Here is a 10,902-nt window from a genome sequence, read left to right on the forward strand (position 1 = left end):
GCAACCCTCCTCTGCAGGGAGCACTAGGATCCATGAAAAGCACCAATATTTTATGGTGCAAGTGATAGGATCCTTTCTAGAACTGGAAACTACTGATCATCGGTTCCACACCAAGAATCTGAGGTCCACAACGCACTGCAGAAATAATCCAGTTTGAGGCCGCTTTAAGTGCCCTGGCTCAATGCTAGGAAATCCTGGAAACTGTAGTTGTTGTTTGTATTCTTTGTGGCAATTCTTCCTTGATGTGTAAACTTAACCTTAGCGGATTATTTCTACAGTGTAGATTAGATCTATGGCTCAAGAGACCCAGGTTCACAGTCCTTGATGAAACATGGATGACCTTAGGCTACAACTCCCTTCTTCCATGCCTTGCCTACACTGCTGGGTTGTTGTGAAGATAAAAAGTGTGGAGAAGGGAGAAAACACTGTCCTACACTTCTTAGAGAAAAGAAAGGATATTTTTAATGTGAAGCTGAAGGCTTTCATCCATAGTTTTTGGTGGGGTTTTCAGTGTTATGTGGCCATGTTCTTGAAGCATTTATTCCTGATATTTTGCCAGCATCTGTGGCTGGCATCATATATATATATATATATATATATATATATATATATATATATATGATGTAAAATGGCTTTGCAACATGGAAGGGGCATTCCATAGACAAACTAATGAAGGTCAGGGATGCACTAAGGCCAGGGAAATATGGGAGGAAATCCTCTTTCAGGTAGACTAACTTTAATTCACTCAGGACATGTTTGAGCATTCGATAATATAGGGACCCATCAGAAAAATAATTAAGCAGAAAAGCTGGCTACAGTTGAGATACTCCTTTATATTGCTGTTTTGTGGGGACTGGTAATATAGAACTTTAAAATCTCTTTTAAGGAAAGAAAAAAAATACCCCAAACCTCCCCTCTGCTTGCCAGCTGTGACACAGTGATATTGTCAACCTCCCTTTTTTCAAGAATAATTGGCACCTGCCAGGCAGCTTGATGGAGATTCTCCCAAAGAAGCTTTGAAAAAGATGAAGACTATATATCTGTTTCAGAATATGAGCAGGAAAGAAAAAGAATAAATCCTTTCTGTCTGTAACCATTATGTGCCATTAAATCTTCTCCATCTATTTGAAATATTTAAGTTTGACCTCTTTTTGTTATCACATTTTTAAAAGTACCTGAAAACAACTGAGACCACAATACTAAGTGTACTTACGTGGGAGAAAGTCCCATTGAATCTAGTGGGATTTATTTCTGGATAATCATATTTAGGGTTGCAGTGTGTTCTACCACTGTTTTAAAATACAGTAATCTGTTTCTCCAATCAATAACTGAACCTTACTGTTAAGCCTTAATAAACATTAACATGTGACATGGCCTATATTTAAACAAGCACATTTATATGTGTTTCTTCCAACAAAACATCTCATGTTATTGGTTTGAAAATCATCTCTACATTGCTTGAATCAAAAAGCAGATGCAAGGGATTGCAACTGATGCCATTCATTGTGCAGTCATGGCGTATCCATCAAGGGTAGATTATCAGTAGTGCAAATGGAGCAAATCTCCATGGCCATCTGTGGACAGGGATCTCGTGCTTCTGATGCCACACAGAGGAAAATACAGATATGTTTATTCTTGTACTATAATGCTATTAAGAAGAAAAGGTGATTGGAAGAGGAGTGTAGCTGCCATTGTCACCCATACTGCCTCTATTTTTCAACTCATGGTGAGTGAAGAGGTGAGCGTGGCACATTAGGAGTATATATCACCTGGAATACTGGCAGGGAACATGTCTTGTGTTTTGATTTTCCATTCCTATAATGTACCTGTTGCATTTTATGCCCTGCATTTTAGAAACCAAAGTTTAAAAGGTAGTTGTGTATCTGAAAGCCAGGATAGAAATCTGTTTTGCTAGAGAAACTCTGGGAAAAGAAGCCTTTACCGTCAGTGTCAGCCTCAGAAAAAACACAGCTGGACAGCAATACAATTGCACAAAGGTAGCCACTTTGCTTCAGGACTCTAACCCCTTTGGTGATGCCAATATGAACAAATGACAATCTGAGTTTCATCTTTTCCCTACAATCCATAGTAGGGTGTTTTATTTCTTAGGACCAGCCAAAATGGTCATAAAGTATGTAAGCTTTTGAACACTCCTGAACTCTTTATCCTTGTGGGTACTACCAAAGTGTGGGGAGGGGACAAATGGGGAGAAGATAATGGGAAAAAATAACCCACATATTATCAATGTGGTGTGCAGTTAAATTCAAGATGCACAATCATTACTGGTAGGTGTGCAAGTAGCTGGTTACACCAAGCAATGTGTAGTGGGGGAAAACAAAACAAACCAAACCCAACAATTGGTCTCCATTTCTAGAAACACTGTCTGAATCTCTTCATTGTCTTGGATAAAACATGTAGCTTCTTATGTCAATACAAAGCAGTGTACAGAGTAAAATGGCAGTCTTTACATAGGCAGTCGTAAAGATTACATTGTTTGGAGGAAGGGCCATTATGAGTAAAGTCAACTGAGACCCAATTGTGAATACTATTTAGTGACTGTGCCTCTTTAGGTGGTGTAAACCTTAACCTCCATGTTATGTCATCTCATCTATTAAAGGGATCCCAAGTGGGATTTCATTATACGTAACCTGTATGTATAGAAAAGGAGTTGGAAAACTGAAGTCCATGATCTACATGTGGCCCCCAATGCCTTTTCAGCTCCTCAAAGCCTATGACATCCTCCCAGTTTTTCCAATTTTTTAAAAAATATTTATTTATATATTTATTTAAGCCCCAACTGGCCTCCCACACCAGTGGATTGTATGTTTATTTCTACATGAATTCTCTCTCTCTCTTTAAAAAAAAAAAAAAGCCTTTCCTGGTTATAAAATGGCTTGGGGTGTCAAAATGTGTCAAAATTGCTCTGCAATCATTCTACAAGACATGAGGGAGGGGTCATTTGGGCAAAAACATTTTTTTGTGAACATGCAAACATAAACAAACAAACAATTGAAAGTACTGTAATGTGGTGTAGCAAGGTGTGGCACAGATGTCCAAGGTCTCATTGAGGACCAATGCAGTCGTCTCCCATGCCTACCCATGCCTGATACAGTGCATTATGTTCTCCTGGCCAATGTCAACAAAAATGCAATAATATCTTTATTGTGTAATGTCTTGTTTTCATTAATAAGCACTGAAAGTGCAATATGTTCATGGTGTTTTCTGATCATCCTGCCCAATCCATCTGTTATTTCCTGAGAGGCCTTATAGAAACCATTCATAGTGAACAGATCTGACAAAAAACAAAAAGAAAGAAAGAAAGAAAGAAAGAAAGAAAGACCTTGTACCTTATAAATCTGTGATTACTGATCTGGTCAACAGCAGCAATTTTGATCATTTAAGATGGAATAAATGGTTGGTTAATAACACAGATTTCAATAATAATAATAATAATAATAATAATAATAATAAATTTTATTTATAGACCGCTATTCCGAATGATCAATACACTTTGTTGTTACGGTTGTTGCAGTACCATTTCAAAGTGCTGAAATAGCTTTGGTCTACCTTATGGAAAAATGTGTATGCTTTGAACTGACTCTAATTTTCTGCTTCTGTGTATGCAGAAACCTTATCTGCTGACATCAGCTGCAAAAATAAGTCATCAGACTTTTTATTTCTCTCACTTTTGCAGAGCCAACACATCTATCAGGATGTGAGTTATTGGCAGCAGGACCCAATTCTTTCCACAGTTATTTTTGGGTAACTTCACCATAGGTAATAGGATCATAGAGGTGTACAAGAGCTGAGAGCAACATTTACTCTTCAGAATATTTATTAACAGTGGTAATGTATGAATCCATGTTCTGTTTCATAATGGGGACAAGTACTGAGACTTTGAGATATCGCCTTCAGGCCTGTAAGCAAAAATAAATAAAAAATAAATAGAAATCAAATCAAATCAAATCCCTTAACATCATTAATATTTAAAGGGATATGGTTTTAGCCATAAAGGGTCACCTTGATTTTGAGTGTTGGATGTAACTTATGCTGGAAGTGACTAAGATAGCTCAGTTGATCTTACCTACAATGGAGTAAAGACAGTTCTGTCATGCAAAAAAGTTTTTAAATGGATTTGCCTCCCTCCTCCTGGGATATTTAAGTTCATGCATGGATTTCAGTACAATGCAGTTCAATGCAAAAGAAAAATTAATTCACTTCTCTCTAAGCCACCTATAAAGACATTTAACTTATGGGCACAAGAGTGCTGGAGGAGGAAAAAGGACCAGGAAGGAAAGATTGAGAAGCCCAGTCAATAATTGGCAATCCAGGGGTGCTTACGGAATAAATGAAAAATAAAAAACTAACATTGCTGTAGATATGACTACGCAAGCCACTGATCTAGTATGCTGGTGTTTGGGCTGGGAGGTTTACTAGGCTGTTTTGCTTTTACTGCAATTCCACTCTGGTACAGAGAGATGAAGAGACTTTGGGTATGTTTTATTTTACTGTGAAATCCAGGGGTGCATACAGAAGGCAAACTGCATTCAGTAACAACTCTTTTCTTTTTTATATTATTTATTTGGTAGGGGAATGGCATGTGCTCAGAGGAGCAGCAAATGACTGGCCATTTTCTGTCCTGGAGTACAGCACTAGGACTCATTTTGTCACGGGTTTACTTTGTTTGCTATTTGGGGAGAGCTGCTGCAGAGAGGAGTGTTGAAATGAGTGTATGCTTGTATGTGCTTGACCTTTTTCCTAATATTGATATGATCACTTAATTATGTTGTCTGTTACTTGTTTAAAATGCTTTCCCTATAATATGTTCCTCTGAGTATAAATGTAGATGAGTGGGATATGATTGTAAAGACTGTAAAATAAATTTGTAATAGGAATGTACGTTTGCAAATTTTCCCCCATCCTTGAGAATTTAAGAGAAGCTTTGCACTTTAATTTTTTTTCTTTCTCATTTCTGGACTTGGAGAAAATTTCATTTGTTCAAACCTCCAATAGCTACATATCCATTGTCAGATTCGCAATGAATTCAGGAGTGCTGAGATCTGTGGAGGGCACTTTTAAATCTCAGTGCTGGTGTTTGGCTATGGGGCTGTAGCTAGATGCTGCATTAATCATATGACTTTGTTATAAATAGCAGCATGTGATTACTTTGGGGGCTTTACAGTAAGTTGGGTGGTGGCTTTTTGCCCTGTAGAAGAAAGAAGGGAATACAAACCCATACAGCACTTTAAAAAGGACATCCCCACATGAAGCGAAAAAAAAAATCTGGCTTTGCATTTTTGGGAATCCAATGGGACTGGAGTGTGAATTTTTTCAAGGACAACAAGTTGCCTAGTAGTCTAATCGCTGAGTTGGGCTTTTCACTGAAGTATTTCTAGTCCACAACTTCCACTCTTAGATGATGCTCTTCTAAACTCATGTGAATTCTGCATATATTACAGTTCTCATATACTTGTGGGAGACACCATGACTTTGCACAGACATAGGCGGGATATAGACCGCCGCTTTGCGGTGGTCTCCCGCCAGCGCCATTTGCTCCGCGAGGGAGCCGCAGCAGCCAAACTGCGCGGCTCCCACGCGGAGCTTCTTTTTGCGGCACCTCTATAACGTCGCGAGGCGCCACTGGCACATTCGTGATGTCATAGGCGCTGCGACACGTCTGGACGCTATGCGTCCAGTACGTAAACATTGCGGCCCCCATGTTGTACATATTCTATACGTACTAGGGTTAGGGGGGGTGCGGAAGCACCGCTCCTTCCTAACCCTAGTACGTATAGAATACGTACTATATGGCGGTCTATATCCTGCCATAGGTTCCTTTTCACATAGAGTTTTACTGTACGGCTATGCTGTAATGTCCATTTCAGTTCACAGCTGTGTAAGCAGAGTTCCATAAGTGTAACTGTTGCATATAGAATTGTGCATTCTTGGATGGAACATAGCTTTTCATTTGTTCTCCACATGATTCACTGAGATTATGGAGACAGCAATAATGTCTGCAGATACATGTATAGTTGCACAGTGTTGGTAGTCATCAGAAAAGTGGTGTAGTAAAACCACCACTCAACTACAAGTGTTGATTTAGAGTAAACAGTTATGATGTATGATATTGGCTTGTTATTCTGAGGAATAGAGGAGTCCATGCATTCAGAAATATTTAATTTATTTATTTATCCACCACCTTTGGGAAGACAGGCTTGTCTACTTTTACAACATCAGGCAGTGTACAATTGATGGAATCTAACACATTCATTATCAGAGAGTGTTCATATTTTTAACAGCTTTGAATGGATAATAAGCCAAAATATTTTCCCTTTCTTCTTCTTCTCCTCTGCCTCCCTCCCTCCCTCTCTCTTTCTCTTTTCTATTGATAAAGTACTCTACAGGCAAAGAGACACATGGGAGGGGATTTCTTCTAGATGTAAGTGCTTACCCAGGTTTAAAAACGTCTGTGAGATGAAACTAAGAATTTCTTATCAGAAAATTAAAATAAGGGCATATCTGCACAGAAAGCTAGACTGTTTTATACTTCTGACCTCTACTCAATTTCTCAATTTCTTCTGAGACCTTCAGAGAACCAGTGCAGTACTTTGCATGACAGACTGGGGGAAATGGAGTGTCAATCAGAGTTTTCAAGAAGGAAAGTCTGCAAAAGCATTCAATTCTTGGGTGTTGCAGATCTTCCTGCTGAAAACTTATCATCTACATGTGTTAGTCAATTATTTCAATGCCCTAAAACCAAGACCTGTTACATTCATCTGGAATGCATTCGTTCATAGGCAGATAGCTATACTTTGTGGCATAAAATGCAGTTGGCCATCCTTATCCACAGATTTTTTAACCATGGATTCAAGCATCCATAGCTTGAAAATATTCTTAAAAAGTATAAATTCCAAAAAGCAAACCTTAATTTTGCCATTTGATATGAGGAGCACCATTTTGCTATGCCATTATATTTAATGGGACTTGAGCATCCACTGATTTTGTTATCCACGGGGGATCCAGGAACCAAACTGCAGTGGATAAGAAGCTCCCACTGTATACTCTCTGTAGGAAGGAGGCCTTAGTCTTTCAGATGCTTGACCTGTGCCTGTCAACATAGCTACTGGGATTTTCATGAGGCATGCTGGCTTCCCACTTTGCAACAAAACCAGCAATTTAGTTAGCAAAGGAACATCACAGGGAAGGTGGTATTATTTATTATTAAATGTATAGCCTTCAATCTCACACCATAGAACAGTGTATAGCATAAAATCCTATAAGAGAACAACCAAACCAAAAGTACATAATAAGAGTGGAATATGAAAGTGGCAGTAAACCAAGTTTTGGAGTAGTAGACTTGTTAAAAAACTGAGGATACACAACATTTTCACCTGAGATTGAACTCTGGACCACTGAGAAGACCATCTCTTGTTTCAACATCCACCTTACCTCAGATTAGAGCTTGGAACTTCCCCCCATTTATTAAAACTCTTTGACATTGCTATTAGTTATTGTTCAAGAGTTAATACTGGCCCTTACTTATAGCTTTTCAGTAATTTAATTTTAAAAAGTACACATAAAAACACAAAAATTACCTTAGCTCCCCTGACACCCATAAAGCAATGCTTCAGCAATACTGACCCTTTACATTAAAAATAATACCACTGCCAGTAGTTACATCATTTTAACAAAATAATATTGCTGCTGCCTCCTCATTATTTCCAAAAGTAATTAAAGATAATGTTGCAGTGACAGTCACAGGTAATGCTTTTCCTTGTAATATGCAACTTCCAAGATTTGTTACTGCATATAAACACAGGCACTGAGGAATATTTTACCAAACAGTTAAGACTAATATGAAGTAAGGCAGTCCTTCAGAGTATTCTGATCTTATGGCATGCAGTGATTTGAAAGTGAGCACCAGTTTCTTGGAATGGTATTCAGAATAGACTCTTAGATATGGCAGCTTTAAGCAATGGAGAAAAATGATTATCCCAATGCTTGGTATTGTTTGGCACTTATCTGATGTGCTTGTGATAAAAACTTCATAGTGTTGTAATTTAGAATAGATAACCCTTAATGACTGAGAAGGAAGCCTAACAACATATTGGGATATTATAGTTAAGGCTTTGTTCTATCTGGTCAGGAGACAATTGGGTTGTTTTGGAGATGTACCTTGAGCTTCTTGGCTAATTGGCATATCCCTGTACATCTTGATCCTCACAAATTTTGGTGGCATTTCTTCTTAGAAGTTCTATTTTTTTCAACAACAAATGTGAAATGCCAAATAATATTTAAGAATCAATTTTCTGTGTGTAATGTAAATGTGACAAAGGGCAAGAGGCTCAGGAGAGCAATAACAATAGCAAAATACCTGACAATCAGGGGAAATTGGTTTATGTCATCCAAAAGAAATAAATGAGACCTTGAAAAAAATTAAGAAAAGAAAGTAATTGGAATGAAAATAGAAGCAATAGATGAAGCAAGCATGGTAAAACCAAATCCTGAGCTAGATCAGGTCTTAGCTCATATATCTTCTCTCCTTCCACAGACAGTAAAGAAGAGATGGTAGCGAAATAAAGCATCAATAAATGGCTGAGATACGCTGGCTCTTGGGATAAACTCACCATACGGCTACAGCCTCCATATGTATATTTTTTCTCAAAATTTCTAAATTTTCAAAGGGATGTCAATGCAAACCTGTTACAGTATGAAAAGGAAGAAAGGAGAGGGGAAAATGAAGCCATGGCACTTTTAAGACATAATGATTTACCATCTGAGTGCTAGGGAATCCTGGGAATTGTAGTTTGTGGTGGCACCAGAAGGATGGCGTCTCTCCTCTGAATGCTTGCCTGGAATCAGTAATGGGCTGGATGAGGGAAAACAAACTCAGTCTGAATCCAGAGAAAAGGGAAGTACTGGTGATAGGTTCCCCAGGCCTGGGGAAGGAAATTTATCCACCTGTCCTGAATGGGGTCATACTTCCCCTGAAGGACGAAGTTCACAGTTTAGGAATACTTCTGGACTCATCCCTGCAGTTGACATCTCAAGTAGATGTGACGGTCAGAAGTGTTTTCTATCAACTTCGGTTGATACACCAACTGTGACCCTACCTGGGCCAAAGGGACCTTGAAACTGTGGTACATGCTCTGGTAACCTCTCGCTTAGATTTCTGTAATGCGCTCTACATGGGCTACCCTTGTACCAAGCCCGGAAGCTTCAGTTAGTACAAAACATGGCAGCCAGACTGATCACCAGCTCATCCAGGTTTGACCATATAACACCTATTCTGAAAAATCTTCACTGGCTTCCCATTCGCTTCTGAGCGCAATACAAGGTGTTGGTTATTACCTATAAAGCCCTACATGGCTTGGGCCCTAGTTACTTGAGGGACTCCATCTCCCCATATAATCCGCCCCACACACTCAGAACATCCGTGAAGAATCTGTTGGAAACTCCATCTTCCAAATATGTTTCCACATCCCAGATGGCCTTTTCAGTGGTGGCCCCGCAGATCTGGAATAGTCTTCCCAAGGAGCTCCGTCTTATGACCCCCCTAGAAACATTTTAAAAAGAGGCTTAAAACTTTTCTCTTTTGTAGAATCATAGAATCATAGAATCATAGAATCATAGAGTTGGAAGAGACCACAAGGGCCATCCAGTCCAACCCCCTGCCATGCAGGAAATCCAAATCAAAGCATCCCCGACAGATGGCCATCCAGCCTCCGTTTGAAGACCTCCAAGGAGGGAGACTCCACTTGTCAAGCCTTCCCCCTCGAGGAATGAAGTTGAGTGTTCTTGATGCCATCAATACTCTGCCTTACCCTGTTAATGATTGTGTTCTGTATAATTGTATTACTGGATTTTATCTATTTTTATGAGATGGTCTGTAATAGTTTTAATAGTCTGTAAACTGTTTTGATCTATGGAAAAACAGTATACAAATATTTTATTTTATTATTATCATTAAATGTCTTACAAAACTACAGTTCCCAGAATTCCCTAGCATTGAGCTAGGGCAGCTAAAGCGGTCTCAAAATGGATTTTTTCTGTGGTGTGTTTTGGGCCTATAAAAGCTTTATAAAACAAGTGTTAGCCTTAAACTGCTCCCACACTTGTGAATTAATGCAGTTTGACACCACGTTAACTGCCATGGTACCATCCTGTGGAATCTTTTAGTTTGTTATGGCACTCAGAGCTCTCTGACAGAGAAGGCCAAATATCCCACAAAACTACAAATTCCAGAATTTCATAGAATTGATCCATGGTAGTAAAAGACGTGTCTAACTACATTAATTCTGCAGTGTAGATGCAATCTTAAAGATTCCATCAGACTCCTTTTTTCCTCCATCCTTCTTTTACTTTTATGCATTTTTAAATGTATGTAATGCCTCATAAAAGTTACTTTCTGGGTTATTACTCCCAGAATCCACCATTGGTAAGGCCAGTGTCTGGGGGAAGTCCAATTACTTACTTTCCAAAGGACTGACTTTACCATTTTGAGCCAATATTTCAGGATTTGTGGATCAGAATTCACAAAGATCATATTCCAAATGTCCCTGGGTTTTATGCAATAAAATGTATTCTTTTAAAAATGTGATGTGTTTTTCATGTATACTCAGAAGAAAGCTTTCTGGAGTTCACTGTGGCTTATTTCCAAGTAACTGAGTGCAGAATTCCAACCTTAGTACGTTTTAAAAAGAAATACTTATTATCCTTCAATTATTTTTTACTGAATGGAGTGAAATTAATGTTTTAAACCCACTATTGGTATGATAATAGAAATATGAAATAAGGTGCTATTATAAGGTCATTTGAAATTGCCACTAGAGTGGTAAGTAGAGAAAAAAGAAATTTTCCTTTTCTGTTGCACCATGTGGTAGCAACTGTGGGAATTAAAAG

Source organism: Sceloporus undulatus, chromosome 3 (genome assembly GCF_019175285.1).
Source record: "Sceloporus undulatus isolate JIND9_A2432 ecotype Alabama chromosome 3, SceUnd_v1.1, whole genome shotgun sequence".
NCBI lineage: Eukaryota > Metazoa > Chordata > Lepidosauria > Squamata > Phrynosomatidae > Sceloporus > Sceloporus undulatus.